At 37.8% G+C, this 7,793-nt stretch overlaps 1 non-coding gene across 1 annotated transcript; it reads left to right on the top strand.

Annotated features, from left to right (window-relative positions):
- The first annotated feature begins 7,220 nt into the window (after positions 1-7,220).
- LOC127088704 (small nucleolar RNA R71) lies at positions 7,221-7,327 on the top strand. The gene has a single exon (XR_007790530.1). It is a non-coding gene; the product is annotated as a small nucleolar RNA R71 (small nucleolar RNA).
- Positions 7,328-7,793: the final 466 nt, after the last annotated feature.

Raw genomic sequence — 7,793 nt, 5'->3', positions numbered from 1 at the left:
AACCAGCCGCTTTGATGGATTTTAGGTTTTACACCTGATCCGGGATCCATTGTTATTAACAATGCTTGAACAACTCAACCACGAATCACGGGTTTGTTGAGAGTCACGAGCATGGAGTCTCGGTTAAGAACCACCCAAAGGGAGTGTACTAGGGTTTAAACCTGCCACTCAATGGACTTACACTAATCTCCACAGGCAAAGAAATAAAAAGCGGATACCGGATACCAATAAATGGATTTACACCAGTCTCCTAAAACAGAAATGGATATCAGATGCCACTCAATGGACTTATACCGATCTCCTCAAAAGAAAAACAAGAATGAAATAGGAAGTCAACTGCCAATCTATCTGGACTTAGGTTAACTCCACAGTATGCTCACAGGAAATCCAATGCCACATCACAGGGACTTACAATGGATCCTCACATACAAGAACAAAAGCAACAGTATGATCACAGGAATGCAAATGCCAACTTACAGGGACTTATAATTGCAACCTCTCACACAAACAGTTAAACAACTATGATCACAGGAAAGCAGACGCCAACTTACAGGGACTTATAACTGCAACCTCACATACAAATCAAACAGATCACATTATGATCACAGGACAACAGATGCCAACTTACAGGGACTTATAACTGTATCCTCACATACACACAGATAAACAGGAGATATGAGTGACCAATGAGGTCTTACACTCTATCCTTCCATATCACAGGAGCAAATGCCGAAGCAATGGACTTACAATTGTCCTCAATGGGCAAACAACAATGATAGCATCACAAAACAAATGAGATGATCATGCATTAATGACAATTGATGATGATGATAAATGCATAGCATACAGGCAAACAAGTGCACATGAAGCAAATCAAACAATCAATGAATAACAAACAGCACACTCTATAGCCAAAACAATGGGCTCACACAAGAGGGTTTGACTTTAAAAGTCCACTGTAATGGGTAAAGGTCGCTCTTAACCTGGCCATTGAGGGACTCAGGTGAAGCAGATGAATAGGAGATGAGGGGTGTGCCTCATTGCTTCAATCTCAGATAAGAGAGAGCATCAAAGAAAGTGTGGGAGTTCAGAAAGTAGGAACTCTCTCCACATTATTGACTCGATCAGATCTTGGGTATTTATCTCATTGCTTCAACCAGGTACCGGGAGCAAAGAGAGGACACACTGAATAGTGGGGGATAGATTGCTTATCCCTACCTTCCACCAATTGCCTCAAATGAGGACTTTTCCTGCTTAGGACAAATATAAACAAACACAGGCATTGCCTCTTAAGGAGGACTTCAGACAGTTTGCCCGGTCAAATAACAGACCGGGTCTCCAGACTACATGAAGAAGAAGTAATTATACCTCAAAGCAAATGCTATAAAGCAAAGCAAGCAATCAAGTTCAAAGAACTTAGGCAACTAAAGTACCTGAAAAAGTCAAACTCATTAGTAAACAAGTCAACAGTCAAAAGCAAAAGAAAATGAACCAATAGTCACACAGAAGGACCAATTGTGCAAGGCACAAAGACTCAAGCATATGAGTCACCTACAAAACAAATGTTAGCACATGGCAAACAATCAAATTTAATCACATTAGAATGATCCTCGAGGCATTGGGGCTTAACCTGAAACAAACAACTCAATTGTAAGCTTACAAGACCACTAGGACTAGCCTAGGGTCAAAGGTGAAAGAAAAAGTCAAGGCAGCAAGCAATGTTCAACCAAAGTCAAATTCAATCATGTAGGAATCAAACACAATTGGATTCAAACTTATATCATGCATCAAGATCATTTCATAAGCCAAAGAATGCAAAGCATAGCAAAGGAGGCATACAAAAGTCAACAGCAAAGACTTCATCCAAAAGTCATATCAAACAAACCCAAAAATTATGAAATAAATCACACTCAATCCTAACATCTAACATGGTATACATGTAAAATTTCAATGCATTTGGATGAGAGGAAGGCAGTTAATTAAATTCATGAAGTCAAACCAAATTCAAGTAAGCATAATGAAAGTCAACAAACATGGGTCAACTTCAAAAAATCATATCAATTTGAAAACAGAAGAGAAATGAATGAAATTTACACCAATGCAAAGCTTGAGATGTCTAGTTATCACATATGAAATTTCATGGTCATACAATAAGATTTGAGAATTTCACAAAGGAATTGGCAAGGCATAGCACAAAAAGTCAACAAATGACCACATATGGAAGAAAATTCTCAATCAAATGGAAAACAGCAAGATTAATTCCAAGAAAATTCATACATCAATTAGACATACAAGGGATCATTCATGCAAAATTTGGAGTCATTTGGATGTGGGGAAGTGTGTGAACAAAATTTGTGAAAATACATGATCATGGTATAGCACCAAATGCAACACACAACTTCAAAAAAATCATAACTATCAATCCACAAATGATAAATGCACAAACTTTATACCAAAATGAAGGTCAATGTGTCTAGTTTTTACCACAAAAAATTTCAAAGGCATTGGATGCAATATGACAATTTCACAATTGAAATGGCAAAGGGTATCATTCATGCATACATGTTGAGAAAATAATTGTCAATTAAAAACCAACCAATGGAAAATTAATTAAAATTCACAATTAAATTCTAAACTCATTTGTGAACATGTGGAAAAAATTTCATAATTTTTTGATAAAAAATGAATTAGAAAACAATTTGTTGAAGTTGGATGAAATAGTGTAGCAAGCATGAACAAAAGGCAAGGCAATTGGTCAACACAAGTCAACAGAATGGCATTTCAGTAAATCAGGGCCTCATTTAGTAAAACGGCAGCGTTTTGAGCGCGCCCAGGAAATGTTTCCATTGGTCCCAATCCAATGGAACAGTAACAATTGCAACAACAACCAATGGCTTTCAACTTTTCCGGGTTTGGCATGTAACATTAGGGTTTCTAACAGTAAAACAGACTTTCAACAAGCCCAATCGAGCAGCATGGCAATAGGATGGTTCATACAGCATCTAAACGAACACAAACCAGCATGTTCATAAATTCTGGACAAGTTTTAAAAGCATGAACAACAAACAACAACAGCCAATTGTAGTTCAAATTCTGGGAATCTCATGCAGCATTAGGGGATGGAAGCAACCATATGCATTCAATATTCATGCATCAATCAATCAAAACAAAAACCAATCAATAACAACAAAACAACATGGCAAGTAATAAGTTCATGCAACATTTGCAACATGGCAACAACCAATGCATCAAAATTCTGGGCAGTGGCTAGGGCTTATGAACTCAACAGCATGCATTCGACATCATCAAACAATCATCATTAATCATCATTCAAACATTATGGCAAGTAGCATAGCACTGTTACAGTATATTCATGCAGCATTTAAACAGCAGCCCACAACACAATTCAATACTGCAGCAGGATTATGCAGCCATGGCATTCAGTATGTTCAAAACCAACACAACAATCGACCAACCTATAAGCCACATGGTATTGGTACAGGCAGCATGGTTTAATGGCAGGGCACTATCTTCATGTTGCTAACAATCATCAAAGACAAGCTTATACACCAACAGACAAATGGCAGCCAACATACATGAGTTAGTTTTTCTGGAAAAAATACAGGTTTTAACATGGCAGGGGTTTAGCATGGTTCAGCATGGTTGCGTGTTTATCGTGTTCAATCATCCATTTGCAGCATGGTTAATGGCAAGCAAACAATATCATACAACACAGACATATGGATTTTTCTAATATTCACCATTGTCATGTACTCATCATAACAGCATACAACATGAATTGGAGTTCTGGAAAAACATGAGGGTTTATCATAACAGCCTGGTATAGCATCATGTTCATCAATCATCATATTAAATTGAACAAACAAAAGCAACAACATGTTTCAAAATTGCAGCAGGGTATCATGAACATCAACATCCTCATAACAGCAGCAAGCACACATTCATCATTAAATGTCCATCAACAAATCAAGCAAAACAAACAATAGCATATAGCAACCTAGCCTTGAACATTAATGTTTCTCATTCATCCAACACGACATGGTAGTAGTAAGGCAAAACAAACAAATCAAGGGTATTTCAAAACAAAACAAGCCCATCAACAAAAACAAGCTCAGTTCATGCGAAATCTTGGTGAAATCTGAGGTTTAAACACAGCAGCCATATGGTATTGAACATGTAACATAGATTTTCTAGGCCGGGTCAGCAGAGCATGGAAATCAATCATAATCAGTTGAAATTCAACATAACAGCAAATACAAACAATAATAACAGGCAACAATAGCAGTATGTGAACAGGGCAAGTTTGCTGGAAAGTCACTAGTGTTTCAACAACAGCATGGTATTTGCAACATTCAAGCAGTCAACATCATGCCAAATTCGACCAAGCAACATCATGCAATCATCATGTAGGCATCAAGCAAACAGAAAACTTCAATGTGCTTCATGTCATAAACACCAAAACAACACAAACATGACAAAAAGATTTTGGGCACAGCAAGTAGTTTAACAGCAGCAAAGGTATTCATCAACATGTTTCATCATCATCAAACCAGTCATGAACAAACAAATATAACAGAAGCCACAATGATTAAGCATGTGCATAAATTTTGGGTTCTCATGCAATAAACCCTAGGGCTTAACCAACAGCAACATGAGCTTCAACATACAAGCAACAGTCATGCGCAAACAAACACAACAGAAGTAATAATGATCAAGCGAGCCATGCAGCAACCATCACCATTTAACAATCAACCAACACAAAACAACATTTAACCCTATGGAAATCTGGACAGAATTAGGGTTTTAATGCAACAGTATCCATCAAGTTCATGCAACATCATCATGAGTCAAAATGCCCAGAAAATGAAACCAAGCATGCCAATAGCTTCATCAGGCATCAAACAACAAGAATGTGGTATCATATTTCATTAACTCATCATGTCCAAACCAAATCGAAGAAAAATGCATTTACACATGAAAATGAAAGTTCAGATTTGACACGATATAGTCCACCATTTCAAGCAAACTAACATCCATTAGAATCAGCAGCAAATGAACTATTTAAAGCATATCATGGCATGGCAAATAATGAAGGTCGAAACCTTACTTGGTTTTGAAGAAAAGTGAGCTACAGTGATGTTTTTGATGATCTTCCTTGATACAGATGCCCTTTAAGCTCTACAATGATGGGATATTGAAGTGGTGAGCTCAGCCCAGCCTGGAACTCTTCAAATCTCTTTCTGCCATTGTCATAGCTTGAGGAAGAACAGAACTTGAGACTGTGGTACAGGTGAGGTTTTCTGGTTCAATAGGGTTCACAAAGGTGACTAGAGCTTGAGGGAAGCAAGAGTGGATTGAGGCCTTTGAAGATTTGAGCAGAAAAATGTCAATTGCCAAAAATGCAAGAAGAGAGAATGAATGTGTTTTTTCGTGGAGGCTGCAGTCTAGGGTTGTGAGAATGTCAGAAAAATGCATTTATATTGTCTGTTTAAAGTTGGTTTAGAGAATGATAATCTTGCTTAACTTAAAATGTGGTTTTTGCCTTTTTGCTAAATGTGTACAAGTGGAGATTGGAGGGTGTGTTTGCCGCTTGTTTATGGGCTGGAAAGGCTGCTAGCAGGCCATGTTTGTGCTATTTGTAGTGGTACATGTACTGCTGTACTTTGTTTTCCTTTATTTGAAACCAAATGCCAATTTTCAAGTTTTTTGCATTTGGGTTAAAAAGGTAGTGAAATGATGGTATGGACATGAATTTGGGATTGGAGCAAGTTTCAAATATGGTTCAAAGCATTTCCCAATTGACCAAATCAAGAAAAAGTCAAAAACTCAAAAAGTCAAAGTTTGGTCAAACTTTGAATTTAAATGCAAAAGGTCCAAAAATGCCATTTTGAATGGTAAGGTTTTAGGTCATGAAATTTATATTTTTGGAAAGAGGATGAAAAATGTGGTTTGTAGGAAAAAACCCCACCAAATTTGGCCTTATGGTTTGAGAGATATGGCTTGTTGAAGTTCAAAAATTGGTGAAAATGATTTGATCATATCTTGACAACCACACATGGGATTTTGATGTTCTTGGACTTTTTGAAAATGGGAAGACAAGATCTTCAACTTTCATGTTGGGCAAAAATTCATTTGAAGCTTGTATCATGATGTAAGTTTAAGATCAAGAAGTTTCCATTTTTGGCAGTTGAAATTACAGGTCCACTTTCTATTTCTGGACAATTTCTGATTTGACTTGATTTTCTTCCATGATGAGGTTTGACATGATAGATGAGGCTTATACAAGCATGAATGAACTCCTTCAAAACAATTCTATCCATTAAATCCTTGATTAAATCAACTGTTGACCAAGTTTGACTGTCTGTTGACTTTTCTAGGGTTTTGGACGACTGAAGCATTTCTGATGAATTCCAAACCCTAATTCCTTGAGAACTTGTCTTCAAATGATGTCTCAAGTTGTATGAACCTTTGATTATTAATCATGATGCCCAAATTCTGCAAGAATGGCCATCATCCATTGCTTTGACTGACTGTTGACTGATTTTGACCTAATTGCTGATGATTGCTTCAACTGCAAGCAAAAAAGTTAGACTGACAATATTTTTGTACTTTTTGAATGATAAACATATGAAAAGCAAGAATATACAAATGCAAAGTATGCCTGGTGATCAAGAAACAAACCTACAAGGCAATCTACCCACTAAGAGGAAAGCAAAGGCATGCATTGATCCTTGAGGTTATGATATGAATGATATGGGCCATGAGGGATCTTAGGGCCCAAAATTGGGGTCTTACAGTTCCCTTGGGTGTAGTTCACTTGCTCAGAGTGGGTTTCGTTTAATATACTGCATTCTGCAGATTGGTGTCCTTTGGTTCCACATATCTCACAATCTGACGAAACTGCGGCTACAGTGTTCGGGTTTATGCATATATGCTCGACCTTGAGGGCTAATGCGTCCATTTTAGCTTGCATCATGTCTATAGAGCTTAGTTCATGAACTCCTCCTTGGGCTTCCTTCTTCTCAACTGTCGCTCGTTTGACTCCCCACGATTGATGGTTTTGAGCCATATCTTCGATGAGGGCACTAGCTTCAGGATAAGGTTTGTTCATCAGAGCACCGCCTGCGGCAGCGTCGATGGTCATCTTGATGTTATAGTGAAGTCCATTATAAAAGGTTTGAATGATTAACCAATTTTCCAAACCATGATGTGGGCATGCTCGTAACAACTCTTTATATCTCTCCCAAGCTTCGAACATCGATTCTCCTTGGTTTTGGGTAAATCTAGTTATATGGTTTCGAAGAACAGCGGTCTTACTCGGGGGAAAGTATCTAGCAAGGAAAAATCTTCTAAGGTTATCCCAAGTCGTAATGGAATTGAGTGGAAGGGAATCTAACCATGATAAGGCTTTATCTCTAAGGGAAAAAGGGAATAATCTTAAACGTATTGCCTCAGGAGAAGCTCCATTGGTTTTAAACGTGTCTGCTAATTGAAGAAATATTTTTAAATGTTGGTTCGGGTTCTCAGTAGCGAGACCTGCGAATTGTCTCTGTTGCACCAGTTGCAACAGGGATGGTTTAAGTTCAAAATTATTAGCTGGGATGGTCGGGTTTACTATACTAGAACTAGGTTCTTTGTTGGATGGTTGAGCAAAATCCTTAAGGGGTCTTTGGTTTTGATCTTCGACCATAGCTCTCTTAATTCTATGAAAGAATAAACGTGCACGAGCGTAACGTTCAGGTTCCGCCAGAGGGTATACTAAGCTTAAACTT

This window comes from Lathyrus oleraceus, chromosome 5 (assembly GCF_024323335.1).
Source record: "Lathyrus oleraceus cultivar Zhongwan6 chromosome 5, CAAS_Psat_ZW6_1.0, whole genome shotgun sequence".
Classification (NCBI taxonomy): domain Eukaryota; kingdom Viridiplantae; phylum Streptophyta; class Magnoliopsida; order Fabales; family Fabaceae; genus Lathyrus; species Lathyrus oleraceus.
The sequence above is the reverse complement of the archived record's forward strand: the minus strand, read 5'-3'. Positions and strand labels throughout refer to the sequence as shown.